The sequence below is a fragment of the Prionailurus viverrinus genome, chromosome B1 (genome assembly GCF_022837055.1).
Source record: "Prionailurus viverrinus isolate Anna chromosome B1, UM_Priviv_1.0, whole genome shotgun sequence".
NCBI classification, from domain to species: domain Eukaryota; kingdom Metazoa; phylum Chordata; class Mammalia; order Carnivora; family Felidae; genus Prionailurus; species Prionailurus viverrinus.
The window spans coordinates 134,333,775-134,352,113 of record NC_062564.1 but is presented as its reverse complement, the minus strand read 5'-3'; the positions used below and the strand labels follow the sequence as shown (position 1 = coordinate 134,352,113).

Below are 18,339 nucleotides of genomic sequence, written 5' to 3'. Positions count from 1 at the left end.
TACAGTTTCTTCCAACATAAAGAAGGAGAATTGAGTCATTTTTTTTTTTTCCAGTCAGCTGGTTTATGGGGATGTTCTTTGGCGATATTAACACACGTGATCTCTCAAGAGATTTAGGGGATTCTTATGGGATAGCATGAAAAGGTGTTTGATAGTTGTTGCTATACTCTTTTGAAAATGGAATTTAGTGAATGCTGCATTGAAGCAATTTAAATGTCACATATTCTCAGGCATGAGAAATGTTCTCTTAGTCACGGATAAGAGGGAAATCTCATTTTGGTGCTGTCGTTCGTTTTGAGCCTTCAAATCTATATATTACCCAGTAGCTGTAAAATGCAGGAAATAAAGCTGAGTATCTTCGTTACTGCTTTGAGGTACAGCATACAACTTGATTGCTTCTAAATATATAAACTTAGTTTTCTGTTAGGGAATTTCTCTATTTCATTTGTTTTCCAAGATTGGCATATAAACTTAATTCCAAAAGCTCCTGTCTTTTAAAAGGGAAAGTTCTGTATGTGAGTTGTGGTGGGAACTACAAGCAGTAGCATTTCTGATGATCCTTCCGAACTAGTTGGAAATACAGTCTACATCTTTAGGACAAAGTTTCTTGACTCAGAAGTAAAAATGTAACAAACTTGGATATCGTAGTCTCTGTTGCAGTTCAGTTACGTTTTATTGGTATAGGGTGTGTGCATAACTTTTACAGCTTAAATGATTACCTTTTTTACATAAGTGAAAAAAAATGGGGAGAGAACTAAGGCTGTATTTTTCTTCATTCCTTTTATTATGAGTATACATGTATTCATTTGCTCAAAATAATGCAGTAAGTAGAAGGCACAATAATGTCTTGCTGAAATATAGATGTATCAGGTGGAGTTTAGTATTAGGCCTTAAAGGGAAAAATAAGATTTATAACTTGTCGTGTTAATGCTCTAGAGACCCTAAAGTAAAAATTAACTTCACAACCATCCCAGTGCTGACTTTCTGTGACTTGGCAGTGATCGGTGTTGAGAATCTTTCCCCTGTGCAAACTTTTCCCTTTTCCTAGCTATGCCTAGTGAGTTAAAGCTTAACCCAATGGCCACAAAGCCAGCAGACTTAATATCCTGGAAGTCTTGTTCTCTGATGAATGTCTGTTTTCTTGTTATGGTTTATTGGCTTTGTTTTTAATTTAACCAGATTGAACTATCAGATTCATAAGGCTGTTACTCAAGCAGTAATTTTATGTCAGATTTAGTATGGTAAAAGGAATCCCAGTAGCGACATCTTGTCAAAAAGAACGAAAACTAACTGAAGGGGGAAATCTATAGTGTATTTCGATTGATGCCTAAATTGCCTTTGCTTTGGTGTTAGGTATTTCCAAAGGACACCCACAGTTTGACCACATTGTTAAAAAAACTTTTTTTTAGTGTTTATTTTTGAGAGAGAGAGAAAGACAGTGTGAGTGGGGAGGGGCAGAGAGAGATGGAGACACAGAATCTGAGCTGTCAGCACAGAGCCTGACATGGGTCTCGAACTCACTAGCCATGAGATCATGACCTGAGCCGAAGTTGGACGCATAACTGACTGAGCCACCCAGGTGCCCCGACCACGTTCTAAAGGTACCAAGAATTGTTGTTTCTCTTTATTGGCTCATATGATGAATACTTGGAGACCTGCAGGCCACATGGTCCTTTGGGTGGGCTGTAGAGAGTTAAGGATGCAACTCTTGAGTCACTGGCTTGCCTTTATTTTACCCTACAAGGTCTTGCTTTCTTTTTCATATTGCTTACTGCTGGGTTGGCAATTAATTAAAAGTAAAAGAATATTTTAGGTCCAACGTGGTCATATTAAGTTCAAGGTTCTCTTTCAAACTTGACACTAGAATCACCGGGTTGGGGGGGGTGGTGGTTGCTAACATGCTGATTCTACTCCTTTTTTCCCCACCCTCAGAGAGTCTCATTAGACAGGTGTAGGGTGGAGCTTGGGTGGAGCCCTGCCGGCTCTGAGGCCAGAGGCCCACCCTACTACCCTTAGTGAAATGGAGTCTGTGTGAGAGAGATATATAAAGTATATCATGCCAAAATTATATATATATATATATATATATATATATATATATTACAATGCAATTACATTTTGACTTAATATATACTCACATATCCTCCTCCCCCCCCCCCCCGAAATAGACAAGAGGTTGGTAGAAAAAGTAGATCTCCATCTCTATTTATATATATATATATATATATATATTACAAACTGTATTTGTTAAAGTATCCAGATGCACCTAAATTTAAAAAAACAGAAGGAAAAGGAAGGCATCAAGAAGTAATGCCCGATTTGATCATGCAGCACTTTCCCAAGAATTGTTTCTTTTCAAGGACCTAGATATTTAATTTACCCTTTCCTATCCATTCTGGGCTCCTTCCCAAAACTACTAACTCACATTCTGCCACACACACCCCAGTTTATCAGGTGGCAGTTGTTTTTGTTCCCAGAGAAACGTTACAACTGTGAATTGGTCAATTATATCCAAACTCCATGAAACTAAAAGGTGGTGGTGTTTTCTTTTTGTTTTTTAAACAAAATACTGTGTCCACTGTTGTTGAACAAATAATGTTCAGTAAAAATTTTAAGTGAGACTCCTACTGGGAAGTAAATGTTCAAATTATAGCAGATGTCAGTTCCTGTAACAAAATTCAGGAAACACTTTCTGGTATGTGGGTGTTGTAACTCTTCAGTTCTTGGAACTTTCCTTCAGGAAACTGTCCTGTCAAAAGCAGAGCAGTTGATAAAATATGTAGCACAATTCACAAACGGTGTCGTGCAGTGTAATTAAATTTTGATTTGGTGCATATGTTTTTGTGGTCATGATAGAGCTGAGACTCACGTGACTTTCATCCTGGATAATGTGCATCTGGATAACTTGTTAAATCGATCCCCTCATTCTCATTGCCTTAAAAATGCAGGTGTATCTGATTTACTCTGGATGTGAATTTTTGGTAAGTGGTAAAATTAACCAGTCCCCATTGCTTTATATAAAAGAATGAAACATGTTTCCTACTTAGTTTTATGTAGAAATTACATATTTTTGTCTCCTGGTCGATAAACTGATATTTTACTGTAGACATTTTTAAGTAAGATGGCTTACCTAGTCAGTTGGTAGCTTTAGCTGTCATGAGTTCATGAAATTATGCTGTGTGTGTGTGTTTAAAGGCAAACAGAACCTCTTGAATTAATATGCTGAATATTAAATACTTCTAAAAGTTTGTTAAAAGGGGATATTTAGTGGTACAAAATTCTGGATGGTAACACATAGTTAACACTCTCTCTCTTTTTCTCTTTAAGTAATGTTGACTGCAATTGCACTTCTAGAAATTATGTTTTTCTGTTATTTTATGGTCTGTGTATCTCTCTCCCCCCTACCCCTTCCCTTTTAGAGTTAAACCATACTTGTGCTAACTCTCCATTTTAAAAAGCTGTGTAAATATAAACTTTGTACCACATGGAAGAAATTAGGCAGCTACATTTACTGACATTAGCATAGTAAAAAGATAGAATGGAACCCAGTGTGTTACATTTGTTTCCAAAACCAAGTTCTAGCTGAAAGTGTTGTAAAGAATACAGAGATGAGTATTGTCTGCTTGTCACTTGATTTTAGTAAAATTGAGAGTAAACCAATTAAACACAATTTTTTAAAGTGGGAACTGTGCCCAGAAGACAAAAAGCCCTAGATTGGAAGTTATAAAAGATTGAATTTGGTAGTTTCTATCTTTTTGTTGATAGTGTGGGATTTTTATGTTAAAACTCATGATAGGTGCTTTATTTTATTATTTTTTTAATGTTTATTTATATTTGAGAGAGGGAGGAGTGCGTGAGAGACAAGGTACGAGCAGGGGAGGGGCAGAGAGAGAGGGAGACACAGAATCCAAAGCAGGTTCTAGGCTCTGAGCTGTCAGCACAGAGCCCGAAGCAGGGCTCGAACTCACAAGCCATGAGATCATGACCTGAGCTGAAGTCCAACCGATGGAGCCACCCAGACACCCCAACAGGTGCCTTATTCTTACAAATAGCTTCATGGTTTTCTTATTTTAACAGTCATGTTTTTCTAAGGATAAAGTGAAAATAATTAGATTTACTTACTGTGGACTTTAGTTTGTAGGCTTTGAAAAAAATCATGACAATTCTCATAAGCCTAGAATAAAACTTGGTTTCTTCCTGACGTCACCCATATTCTGTGGTGATATCCCTCTAAGGTGTTGGTATTATCCATTATATTAAAGAGTGAAGTGGAAACTTTACTCCTACTTCGTTTTTTGGTATCTTGGCAAATGACTTTTTTTTTTTTTTTGGCAGGGCGGGAGGGGAGCAGATTGCTTTAATCAAGATACAGTCACTATCACCCAGATCTTTCATCTCTTTTGTGACTTCTCATTTTATCATTTTTTCCCTCAACCCAAGTTTCTTTTTTCTTTACAACTTTGTAGTATATTTTACATATCCTAAGAGTTGTCCATTTCAAGTGTGCAACTCAGTGATTTCACTTTATTATGTTTACCTTCTTAAGTGGTACAGGCATCACCATAAATCTTTTTTAGGACATTTTATCTCCCCAATAAGATCCCTCGTGTCCATTTACAGGTAATCCATGTTCCTAGCTCCTTGCTAAATCTTTCTGTGTGTAAATTTGCCTTTTTGTCATTACTTCACATACATGGAACCTTGAGGTTTTTTACATCTGGCTCTTTGCACTCGTGTAATTTTTTTGAGATTCATCTGTGGCATAGCATATGTCAGCTTTGTCCTTGTAATTACCAAATAGTATTCTGCTGTCTGAGTATGATAGACTGGTTGTTTCATATGTGTTCACAGGGGAGTGGCTATTACAAATAATGCTCCTGTGAACATTTGTGTGCAAGTCTTTGTGTAGACATACATTCTCCTTTTGTTTGGTTAGATACCAAAGAGTAGATTTGCTGGGTCCTTAGGATAGTTTTATGCCTTACTTCCTTTTTTTTTTTTTTTTTTTTAAATGTTTGTTTATTTTTGAGAGAGAGAAAGAGAGTGCGAGCCGGGGAGGGGCAGAGAGAGAGGGAGACACAGAATCTGAAGCAGGCTTCAGGCTCTGAGTTGTCAGCACAGAGCCTGATGCGGGGCTCGAACCCATGAACTGTGAGATCATGACCTGAGCCAAAGTTGAATGCTTGACTGACTGAGCCACCCAGGCACCCCTATACCTTACTTTTTGAGAAACCACTGAACTGTTTTCCAAACTGTATGTCCATCCTAACCCATGTTTAAACTGATCTAGTTCAGTTTCTTGCAAGTTATTTTACTGTCTTTGTAGTCAACTGGGCTGTGGAACTGGTGGTTCTGAGATCTGATCAATTTTGCATTTGAATGTTAAAAAATAATGTGTTTTAAATACATATGGCTAAAACACAACTGTTTTTTTCATAGAAGATACTATGAAGATTTCTAAAATTGGTCAGACTTTGTGATGAAGAAGCTTACATCAAGAAGTATTTAAAGAAAGTCAAATTAACATTTAAAATATCAATGCATGCTTTTGTCAAAATTGCAAGTGAAACTTCCAACACACAACTTATGAACCCATCAAATCGATATATATGTATACATATATATGTGTATATATATTCTATTTTTCAGAACTGCTAAACAGCCCTAGAAATTGTCATTTAGAAGTGTTTTTAGTAAAAAAAAAACTTTCAGGCAAATTTTAGCTGTTCTCATTAGCTACAGTCTTGAATTTGCGCAAAGATATGTTATCTGAGTGGAGCTTCTGGAAATTATCTTTAAAACTGGGGTTTTGCTAGAGGAAGGTGGTGACCATATTCCCCCAATTGGTAGTGTGTTCCAAACTTCAGGAAAAGGTGGATCTACTTTATGAACAAGAATACTTCGTGAAGTGCTCTGAAATTATCTGTGGGTGTATGTGTGATGGTAGTGAGAGTGAATCCCCTTTTCAGCACTCCCGTTGCTATTCTGTAAAGGAGCCGTGAGGCCACACTTAGTTGTCCCCTGCATGGCTGCCTTTAACAAGTCTGCCCATGTGCTTTCAGCTTTGGGGCCTCAGAACATTGTGGCATGTGACTGGAATTCACTGTTTCTGGGTATTAATTTACCTACTTAAAGATTATATCAGCATTAATAGCTTTATGACTGTGGCCAATTCACATACATGAACAGTGCTTTTAATATTATCCATATCATGTATTGACGAATGCCTTGTTGCTCACTGAGAGCCAGCCACTGTGTGTGCAGGTCTCTAAGCTGGTTCATGTGGGGAGCTGTCTCCCCACATGGAGAGGAGCTCATAGTTGGTTGTGGGGGTGGGGGACAGAAAATCAGCAAACAAAACTGACCAATGAAACAGTCGCAAACTGTTATGGCACCATGACAAAAAACAAATGGGGGTGTCGTGACAGAGAATAATGGAATGTGGGGGACTTTGTCAGCCACAAGGACCTCTGATAGAGTTGACTGAAGTAGAGAAAAATCAAGTCATGATATGTTAGAACTGCTATTTCAGAATGTACATGGAAATAAGTGATAGTGGAAAGAATGGCATTTTTTAAACAGGGCAGATAGGATTTTAGGAAACTGTCATGTGGCAGTTTCTTAAAATAAAAATTGTTTTTGTGGATTAATTCGACCAAAACTCAGTCCTGTGTTTTTTGTTTTTGTTTTTGTTTTTTAATACAGATAAAATGAGCTTCATAACATAACATGAGCTTTTAAAATAGAGACTGTTTTCTAAGAGTTTGCCTTAATTGGTGCATAAATATAAACAAGTTAAACATGCAGAAAATAAATTTGAGAGGACATCTTTCTTAGTTTGGAAAGCCATCAAATAAGAGATGTGATAGAATTAGAGAAGTCCCAGCTCAGGGAGTACAGTCATAAGGAGGTGAAGATTTAGACAGTAAAGAGGATATTTAGCCTGGCTATTAAATACAAAGGTTAATTTACAAAGCAACCTTTTATGCTTGTGAAAGACTGCCATAGGAAGTGTGGTGAAAGATGGCTTGCACTTCTGCCAAAAACAGACCTTGAATTAATAAATTATATATGTTAAGGGGTTTAAGGAAAGCCCAGCAACGAACTTCTCATTGAAGATAATTAAACATGAAAACATAGTGGGAGGTGGAGTTCTTTTAGTCTATTGAGAAATAGGAAATAGATAATCTCTACCTTGGATATTTTAGGAAGTAGCAGATGGTTTGAGTACCTTTTTCTCAAGGGATTTTGTGGCTTCTTGAAAAAATGTTATCACAACAAACTGCTAGAGGAACTGAAAGTTCTTATGCTCTGCATGCATCACAGCTATGTTTAATTATATAAAGTTACTATAAGGATCCTGCATTCAGTGTCACCTCATCTCTTTTGTACCTCTATTTACAGTTATTTTCAAATAAATATAGTTAGTCGTGGACCTTTTGTGGCCTAATAGATGATGATTCCATGAATGTGAACAAAGAATGTATATTCTCTATTTTCAGGGTCCAGAGTCAAATGTGGGTTTGTACATTAGACCTTGCCTTATTTCTATATTCATTTTTTTAAAGTTTATTTTTTGGGAGAGACAGAACAGGAGCAGGGGAGCAGCAGCAGAGAGAGAGAGAGAGAGAGAGAGAGAGAGAGAGAGAGAAAGAGAGAGAGAGAGAGAAAGAAAGAGAAAGAATCCCAGGCAGGCTCGGGGCTCAAACTCCTGAAACCAGGAGATCATGACCTGAGCCAAAATCAAGAGTCGGACGGACGCTTAACTGACTGGGCCACCCAGGCGCCCCTTATTTTTGTATTCTTATTTTATCCGTTCTGTGGACTAAGAGATGAATAAGTCACATACAATTAATGAGCTTCTATTTCTCCTAATAATCTTCTGAAGTTTTTGCTTTGTGAATTTTTTTAAATTAAAAAAAAATATTTATTTAACATTTATTTATTTTTGAGAGGCGGGGAGGGCCAGAGAGAAAGGGAGACCCAGACTCCAAAGCAGGCTTCAGGCTCCAAGCTGTCAGCACAGAGCACGACACGGGGCTCGAGGGGCTTGAACTCACGAACTGTGGGATCATGACCTGAGCCGAAGTCAGACGCTTAACTGACTGAGCATCAGGACCCCTGCTTTGTGAATGTTGATGCAGTGTTTTTGATGCATAGATACTCATAATTGTTATGTCTTCATTTTAAGTTGTCCTCTTGAAGGTATTAAAGTATTCTTGTAGAAGGTTTCTTTGAGTATTGGTGATAAATTTTTTAAAAAGCTGTGTCTTTACATCTTTTATCCATGTGGATTTTATTTTGGCTTAAGGAGTGTGGGTTCTGGAGCCCCCTGTTCTCTCCCCTCAAAAGGAGCTATTCTGTTCTCTCTATTCAAGAGCCATTGTCAGACTCCATCACTATACCTAACTTGTCCTGCTTTTGGTATTTTCACAGATATTTTTCAAGATCAGCTTGAGTATTTTGTTAAAAAAAAAAAAGTATGGCCTTTTAATAGGATAATTTCCTATAAAAACCTCATCCTGTTTTTCAGAAGCATTAAAGTTTTAGACAGGATTACTGTCTAAATTTGCAGATTTTCATGGAATGGAAAAGAGTAGGTTTGAGTGCCAGGGACTCCTGAATCACTGGACAGACACCGCTTGTTTATCTTGGACACATTCGGGAAATCTTGTTTGCCTCAGTTTCTTCAGAAGGAAGTAAAAATGTGCGTTTGCTCTTGTCCCGAATGAGCGTGTTGTTAATCTAACTCTCTAAGGGGAATCCTATTTCTGTGAGTGACTACATCGGACTTTAGGCAGGAGGAGGATTTTGTGGTCTTTGTATTGCTGTAGAGGGGATCTTACTTTCCTGTTTTGTTTTTAAACTTACTCTTTAATTTTTTTTTAATTTTTAAGATAATTTTATTATTATTGTTATTTCTTTAGATAGAGTGTGTGCGAGTTGGGGGACAGGAGCAGGAGGGAAAGAGAATCCCAGGCAAGCTCCACCATCAGGGTTCAGTCCCACAGCCCTGGGATCCTGACCTGAGCCTAAATTAAGAATCAGATGCTCAATTTACTGAGCTACCCAGGCAGCCCCCCCCTCCCCCTGCCCATCCCCACTTGTAAACATTTTATTTTAAGTAATCACTGCACCCAATGTGGGGTTTGAATTCACAAACACGAGATCAAGAGTTGCATGGCCTTCCAACTGAGCCCTCTAGGTGCCCTGAGAGGTTTTCACTTTCTAGCAGACTTTTTTCATTCATGTTTCCTTGACTGTAATAGATACAATTTCTACTTTTTGAAGTACTCTGTAGTTCAGTAAAACAAAAGAATATATTAAATTTAATTGTAATTAAAATGAAAGAGAAACATTTTCGTAATTTTTAACAGCTTGACCAAACATTTTCTTTCTGTTCCTTTTCTACTTTTTCTTTATATGTTAAATGTTACCGCATTTTGAATCATTCTTGGTATATATTTGGTAGGTGATGTGCTCAATGTATAGGGGGAAAGGTGAGGTGGGGGTTACTTGAGGCAGTTGTGATTTTTTTTTTTTTTTTAGATTTTCATTTTGTCTTAAATTTGAAGAGGAACATAAGACTTTGAGATTTTTTTTATGCCTGGAAATGCAATGCTAAGAATACATTTTTAAAAGTCAAAAAGTTAATATGCCCAAAGCAAGGTGTTGTTTTTTTATACATTGCGCTAGAAACCAAGGTGGGTAACAGATAATAACACACTTCCACAGATAGATGTTATGTGATTCATGATGCTGGGTGTGGAAACTACACTGAGTACCATATTTATGAACTTCACTCATTCTTATTTTATCCGTCTATATTTCAGCGCATGAGTGTGCAAGGGGAGGGGCGGAGGGAGGGAGGGAGGGAGGGAGGGAGGGAGGGAGGGAGAGAGAGAGAGAGAGAACCTTAAACAGACTCCATGCTCAATGTGGAGCCTGACACCAGGCTCATGACCTGAGCTGAAACCAAGAGTTTCAACCAACTGAGCCACCCCGACACCTCTCATTCATATTTATGTATAAGACTGTCATAGTTGAAGAACAACGTGTAACTCAGAAACTGCTATAAATTGAAGACCTCTTCTGGTATTTTTTCCTTTGTATTCATACATGCAGGTATATGTACATCATGCTCACACAGAAACACAAACGTTGCTTCAGTGGTAGAAGCTGGAATCAGAATGCAGACAAATGATTTTTTTTTTGCTTGTGCTTTTAAATATTAGCTTAAAATTAGCTGATGAAAAATTTCATTTGTTTTGTTTTTAAAATTGATAAGGAAATAGATTTTTGGCAATTGTCTTTAACTTTGTAAATTTTAATCTAATTGTTTAAATTATCAGGAATAGAAATTTTAGATCTTATATTTTTGAATTATATATATATATAATATATGTATTATATATATATAATGCATATATTATATATATTATGAATTCCTTTAAAAATTGTGCCCAAACTGTAGGACAGCAAGAGCCACCAAAATTATTCATTTTGTTTTTGAGAGAAACGTTTCTGATTTAGTTCAAAAATCATTTCTTTCACTGTTTTCATAGTTGACTTGCTAGTAAGAGTGGATATTATTTCAGTAGATGTTGGAAATTTAAGAAGAAAGCCTGCACGGTTTCCTATTTACAAACTGCTTTTTCTTCTAGAAATGGGTTTGGAGCACAGAAGATATTTTGCAGAAGCAGCTATGAAAATCATGTGATGAAGGTTAGGCCCAAGGCTGAACCCAGAGTGTTTCTTCACTTATGGTGCCAAAATGTCAAAACATGTGGTACAATAATGGAAAACAGCGGTTTTGATTAAACAAAGCATACAAACCATGCTTGAATAAGACAGCTTACCTTCTGCCTAAGTTGGTTCTTTTGGTGGGAGAGAGGAGTGCTCTAAGGGATCCTTAGGTTTAATAGGAACAAAATATGAGCAAAATGAATTCTTTTCGGAGTATTTGTTGGCAAACTTGAGTACTTTGAAGTACAGACATTATGTATCATTTTAGTATATGATAATAGCAATCATTTGTGCATTGTTATATTCTGAGTCAGAAATTTGCATATCTGGTATCACTGAATCTATAAGGCAGAAATTATCACTCCGAGTGTACAGGTGAAGAACTGAGACTCCTGGAGATTGGATTTGACTCTCAGTGATTGACCAATAAGGGTTACACAGCCTCTGCTAATCTACTCTAGACTTTTATGTAAATGTTGTTTTTGTCCTTCACACACGTATCTATGTGGTCAGTGCTCCTTGGTATACTAATGGAGCAAAGGAAGGATGGAGAAAATGGAACATGATTGTGTGTGCGTGCCTGTTACCTGAAGTGTATGAAACAGGAAAAGGGAACGAGATGAGAGTAGGGAAGCATGGTATGTGTAAAATTCCTCGCAGAGTGAAGACATGTACAGAAGAAATGTGAGGTCAGTGTTTCCTAATGCCCAGCACTGGGAAGTGCCTTCCCCCCACAACTTGGTTACCACATGGGGAATTAAGGAGAGACGATACAACTGTTTGAAGTTGTGGTTATTTTTAACTCAGGGAACTCCTGTGATATTTGGAAAGGGAGATTTATGTGGGGTGGAACTTCTCTGGGTAAAAGATGTCAAATCCCTTGTACCCCTCATCCTCTTTCAGGATGCTCCTTCCTTACAAGAAACTCATTTTGGAATGAAAGTCATCCTCTGCCTCTTCCTGTTTAGTGTGAAATGTGTAAACCCCTTTGCCTCTGTGGCAGGACACCGCACTTTACATGCTATCTTTGGATTCTCCTTTTTTTCTTCTGTTCTCTTACCCTGCTTCATAGCTGTCAGCTCTAGGGACCATCGTATTGTTTTCAGTATTGAATTATCTTACTTTCTCCTTGGGGAGATGGGTGGGCGGAGCATAGAAAGAATAGGTGAGAGGAGAGCCAAGGCCCGTGCTGCTTTGCCAAGCACTTGAACTGCAGCTGTATATACTTATTAGTAATAGCTCACAGGTATCAAATACTTTAGCCAGGCACTGGACTAAGCCCTGTGTATGTATTAGTTAATTTAAATCTTACAACCGTCCTAAACCTTTTGGTACAATTAGAGCTTAGCGTTTGTGACTTACCCTGTTAGCCATAGCTAGTAGTGATAGAATCTCGAAGGTGCCTTTCACAAATATAGCTATTAGGAAATGTTTCCCATGTCTGTTTTCAGTGTGCTGCAATGTGGTAGCTGTTGTCTCAGTAGAAAACTAACACTGTGACGTGGAGAATATCTCTCGTTATCTACAGCATTGGCTCTCAATGTGGGGGAGGCAGGGAAAAGAGGAGAAGGTTATTTTGCCCCCACCCTAAGCATAGGGATATTTGGCAAAGCTTAGAAGTATATTTGATTGTCACAGCTGGGAGGAGAGTGTGCACTGTCACCTAAGATGGAGGCCAAGGACCCTGCTAAGCATTTTACAATGCACAGGACAGCCCTGACACAAATAATTATTTGGTTCAAAATGTCAGTAGTGCCATAGTTGAGAAGTGCCCTGCTCTGCTGGTTCCCCCTGGTTCATAGGTTTGGGGGTGTTTGTGCTCCAGACAACATCAGTACATCATAACCAGACTCCTTCTCAGCCAGTGCTGACTCTAAGTGTTAGTTATTTGGACTGTTAGTTTAGACACAACATGTGCAGGATGCTGCTGGGCACCGTGTGGATAACACAGCCCATAGCAAAGGGAAAAAATGGAAGTGTGGTGGGGAGGAAAGGGTTTGTTGAAGCAGAGGGGACATGGGATGGGGAGAGGCTTGGATAGGTATAAGCTGCAAAATTGGAAAGTGTAAAGCCTGAGTGGGACAAAGCACAGCTGGAGGTGCATCTGGGGTCGTTTTCAGATTTCCCCTTTCTTACCTGAGTGCTTTCCCTTTACTCTGTATTGTAAGCCATTAGCTCACTTAAACCTCGCCTTAATTTTAGGGAATTGGCACCATTATTATCTCTACTTTTTTAAGAAGGCCGACATTCCTGTTAAATGACTTGACCCGAAGGACAAAGGATGAAGGACATGAAGGGCGCTGTTAGAAAGTTGCAGAGCCCGAGTTTTAACCCATTGCTAACTCCAGAGACCATGCTCTTGACCAGCTTACTCTGCTGGTAAGCAGAGTGTTCCATCCTGTTGTCTGTCGCTCAGCCTCCTCTCTGCCTTCCCTGAATTCAGCACAGCTGCTGTGGGAGACTGACAGCAGTCTCCATTCGGGGACCTTGAGTGCCCATCCGGTTGCTCTGTACTGGGAGGTGATATAGAGGGGTCAGAGGTGAGGGAACACATTAGCAGAGAACTAAGGGGAGGCTTTTAAAGCAGCAAGGAAAGAATTCCGAGTGGCTTGGGGCCTCAACATATCTGGCAGGGAAGAGGTTGCCTGCAGAAGCGTTTTGAACTAGCTCAAGGGAAAAAATAGGCAGAAAGGGAGATTGGTAGGTATAAAGTAACCGCTGATTGTATTACAAATTTACTTGTGTAAAATGCGTGTCTAAAATCTGGACCTTTTGTATCTTGGATATCAGTTGTAACCTAAACTAGGGAAACCATAGAATCAGGCCCGCCTTAAAGCTCAAAGCTTTCTGGCTTGGTAATTTTGTAGGGAAGGACTTGCAGGAAAAACACTTTGAAATATGAAGAAGGAAATGTGATTCCAGTGGTTCCTTTATAGGCACTAAATCTGTACATGAAGAAGTAGGACAAGAATTAGAGAAGATTGATTTTCTGAAACCTCACAACCAACCTAGTTCTCAAATGGGGAAAAACAGTGATTTTTTTTACAAAGATGAAGATTGGAGGAGGAAAGACGGAAAGGTGAATTAAGTCTCCACGGTGGCCGTGAAGGAGACTGCCTGAAAGCTTTCCAGAGGGGAGTCTGAAATGTATTCCTCCAAATGTGTGTATGTATCTCTACTGGATCACTTGTAGTTTCTCAGTAGAACAAAAGCAGAAGCCCAAGCAGGATTTTGGAGGAACAAGGTAAGGTTTTGCTCAGCGCGCACGCATAGATCAACTCATGCAGTGTGCAGGCGTACATACACTCAAGCTGTCTCAGTTCTGCCAGTAGCAGCTGTTATTGTGTGTCTCACAGAGTTCAGGACCACTCCTCAGTTCCTTTCCTTTCACAGATCCACTCTACTAGTTAATAGGTGAATTTGTGATTCCCACTTACCCTTTTCTGATGGAGACGTCTGCTAAACCTCAAGTTTCTCTGTAGATGTGTGTGATGGAACCTTGTGGGATTTCTTGGTGTTTGGCAGCCTCTCAGATCCTATCGTATTTACTAGTTTATTCTTGGGGCTATTGTTCCTAACGTTATATTATACAGTATAAGTTACTTTATGCATAGTTACATGTAGTATATATAATTATAATTTAAATGTAAATTTTTCTATATAAAATACAAATTTCAAACATTCAGAAAATTGGAAGAATTTCACAGTAATAAGTAAAAAGCCTTATTCCCAGATTATACTCTTTTAACACTTTATCATACTTGTGTTTCCACGTAAGTACTCATCTCTTCATTGTTATATCCATCCATTCATCTCTTAGGCTTTTTATGTGGGTTTGCAGATCTCAGGATATTGCAACCTGTGTGTCATTAACTAAAGTTAAGTATTTATTTACAGTTTTTTTCCTCTTTTGCCTTAAAGTTTAGATGCCATGAAATGCACAGATTTTAAGTGTACTGGTACATTTTGACAATGTATACGTCTGTGTAACCCAAACCCCTATTAAGATACAGGACTAGGGGCGCCTGGGTGGCACAGTCGGTAGGGCGTCTAACTCTTGATCTCAGCTCAGGTCATGATATCGCAGTTTGTGGGTTCGAGCCCCACATCGGGTTCTGTGCTGATGGTGTGGAGCCTGCTTGGGATTCTGTCTCTCCTTCTCTCTGCCCCTCCTCCCCACCTTGTGTGTGCATGCACACACACACACACACACACTCTCTCTCTCTCTCTCTCTCTCTAAATAAATATTAAAAAAAAGATACAAGACTAATGTTAGGGTTATTTTTGGGCATGTATGTGGTAAGATGATTAGAAGATAATTATAACCTCATTTGGGTTTTATTTTTCCTTCTTTCAAGGTATCATTTCTATATATTTTTAAATTGTATTTATGACTGGTGTGTGTTTGATAATGTCTCATTTTGTAGAGACTAGGTAATTTCTTGGGGTCTCAGGCCAAAACCTTTGGATTAAGGTAGAGGTTTCCTTACCTAGGTTGTCTCTTGCTAAGAATTCTCCTCAATTACTGTATTGAGTTTCTAGGATTTTTGACCTTCCTAAGATATATTGAATCTTGTTTCAAAAATGACTTCTCCCATGACTGTAACTAAAATTGCTTCTGTGATGAGGCATATGGTGACTGCTTTCTTTAAAACAAGCAAAGCCTGTCTTTACCGAGTGCTTTGAATATTTGAATCTGACTCCAAAATCATTAAGGGGGGGGGGGGGATTTAGTCCTTTTCCCAGTGGAAGACTTCATGGAGAGTAGAGAGTTCTGTCCACTCTTTAAGACCTTCCTATTTCTGGGTAACAGAGAAATGCATGTGACACGATGTACTTAAAGCCAGCTACTTTAAGAGTGTATGTAGTAGAGAGGTGCCAGGATGGTTGGGTTGTGTTCTTCCAGGATTATGCTGTAGCAGTCACAGGTAGGTAGATGGGCTCTCTCTTGAAAGAGGTGGACTTAGTTGATGTCACTCATCATGTATGGGTGGGCTCAGGACTCTCAGAGCCTCCTTCTTGGACCTGGATGATTGAGAGAAGTCTGGGGGTGAAGGAATGCCTTTCCAAGTAACCTAGTGGTGGGTCTCTAGATAAACAGGGGCCCCGAACTGAAGTGAGGCAAGTTGTGTTTTGTTAAATTATCTGGTTGAATGTTACCTGTTTATTTCTGTTCTGTTATCCTCCAGCTTTTGGTAGTCTAATGTAAATGTTTCAGCCATTTCTCAGCTATTTATAAGGAAATAGTTGAGTTTACTATTGGGCCAGAGTTGTAGGGAGGCGACATTCCCCCGAGGGCAGAGTGGGAGTAGCAGCCTTAATTAGTGAGAGATCCCCTAGAAGGTTTTAAATCCAAGGAATAAGATTAAAACGTGTAAGAGGTTCACTCTACCTACATTTGAACATCTCAGTTTAATTTTATAAAGGCTGTCAAGCCTGTTTCTTTATTTATACTGTCAACCTGACAAGTGTCCTTTTATTTAAATAAAGGTATTTAGATCTAGTGATGCAGTCTCCCACCACACTTTTAAAAAACCAGGACATTTGAGGAACAGTAAGTTCTGACCTTTAATAGCAGCCACTGGCTTAATTCTTCATATTTTCCGCAAACCACACCCGCCTGCTGGAGTAGATAGCTCAGGGAAGTTGGATGGACTCACTGTGCCTTGGGAGGTTTTAATTCCCGAGCTTCTCCCAATGTTTTCTTCTACTCTGCAATCTCCCTCATATACTCTCCTTCTCCATTCATTTCATGCTAAAGTCATACAGAATTGTAGTGTGATGTCCATTACTCCATTGAAGATGCAGCTGGAACCAGTGACTGGGATGTTTTTTATGCTTCCTACATCTCCCAAACTTCACCAACACAGTCTTTTTACAACCCTTTTGAGACTGTTCACCATTAGGCCCCAGGGCAGGGTAGTAGAGATGAAGAATCTGAGTCCTGGAAGTAATAGATAACATCATACAGTGAATGATGCCAGATTCTGGAGGCAGCCAGCTTGGCACACTTTTCACCACACACTACATTATGCTAATCTTTTGGAATAATAGAGTAAGGCATTAAAATGAGATCGAGATGAGTAGATTTCTCATCTTTCCCCCTCAAGTCAGGAAAGCTGATAAGAGAGAAGTTTGATGTTACTGAAAGACTTGTGTGTTTCAGAAGAAATTATTTCAGAAATAGTCCTTACTTTACTCCTTTAAAATGAAACACTTCAAAATAAACTTTTAAAATCACCCTTCATATTTTTTGATAATTTAGGGTCTAGTCCAAGGACTGACAACTCTTTTCTGTAAGGGGCCAGGTAGTAATTATCTCAGGCTTTGCTGTCCATGCAGTCTGTTGCAACTACTACTCTCTGCAGTTCCAGGACCAAAGCAGCCATAGACAGTATGTAAACAAATGGGCAGGGTCGTGTTCCAATAAATCTTTATTTGTAAAAACAGGCAGCTGGGGCAGATTTGGCTCATGAGCCAGGTTACCAATGCCTGGTCTAGTCCATCTTTTTATTTCTACTAACTTTGTTTACCATACAGTTTTAGATTGAAATTTAAGCATTGATCAATGTTAATGAAAATTGGAATGTTTAAAAAAAATTTTTCCCCTTTTTGCCACTGTAGCCTTATTCTTTTTCAACTAATTTTACTTAAAATTAGGCCTGAAATTTCTGGGCTAAGCAGGCCGAGAAATCAAGGAACAGTTTCAGGTGGGGATGTTCTACTAAATGCCCCTTTTAGGTATATTACAGAGTTTGTAAAATCATGAAATTGTGATTGCTGGCTCAACAAACACGAGGATACAAGGAGGTCTGGAAAATAGTGTAAAATCATTTGAATTAGGAAGTCAGGCCAGACTTTGCACAGCAAGGCTCTGTACTGAGTGGGCACCAGGACTGTGTTCTTTAGGGGCAATGGGGAGGATTAAGGGTGGGAGGAGTGGTCAGTTTTGCTTCTGTGATCCTCTGAGGCCGCAGTTAAGTCCATTTGCATTCCAAAGTTTGACATCCCCACTCTGTTCACTTCCTAAAATTGACAGTTTTTCATGTGCAAAGTAATTTGAGGTCATTATTTCAGGCAGAGGAAAGCCTGCAGGCCACTCTCAGGGGATCGCTGCCTTAAAATATCCTCGAGGCTCTAGGCTAGCCAAGTGGAGTGGATGGCTGCAAAAGGCTGTCATCCTCATGAATTATCAGTAGTTCTTTGGACCCTTTCTGGACAAATTTGGAGTTGGGGAACGAGGTGAGATGGTGCAAACACCCCGTGGTGAATGATCACCCCTCCACGACTTACATGCTTCCTTAGCAGGGGCATGGGGGCCCCTTCCCCTTTTTCAAACTCCTCATTCTTCAAGCTCAGATGTCACCGCTCCTAATTAAATCATCCCAGGCTCCTTCCTTTAGACTTGGCGTTTTTCTCCTCTGATTCTTTACCACTTGTAACCAACCTCTGCAAATCACTCTTAGCAGTCTGTTCCTTACCCTACCCCACCCTCCACCCCCCTTTGCATTTTTCCTACTAGATTGTCGAGTCCTTACTTCTTTTGTCCTTTAGGTCTAGCACATAGGAGGGGAGTCAATATTGACTGAAAAC

The 18,339-nt window shown here is 39.1% G+C and overlaps 1 protein-coding gene across 4 annotated transcripts in view; it reads left to right on the top strand.

Annotated features, from left to right (window-relative positions):
• AFF1 (ALF transcription elongation factor 1) overlaps positions 1-18,339 on the top strand; it is a 236,919-nt gene that overhangs the window by 106,297 nt on the left and 112,283 nt on the right. The window lies entirely within an intron of this gene.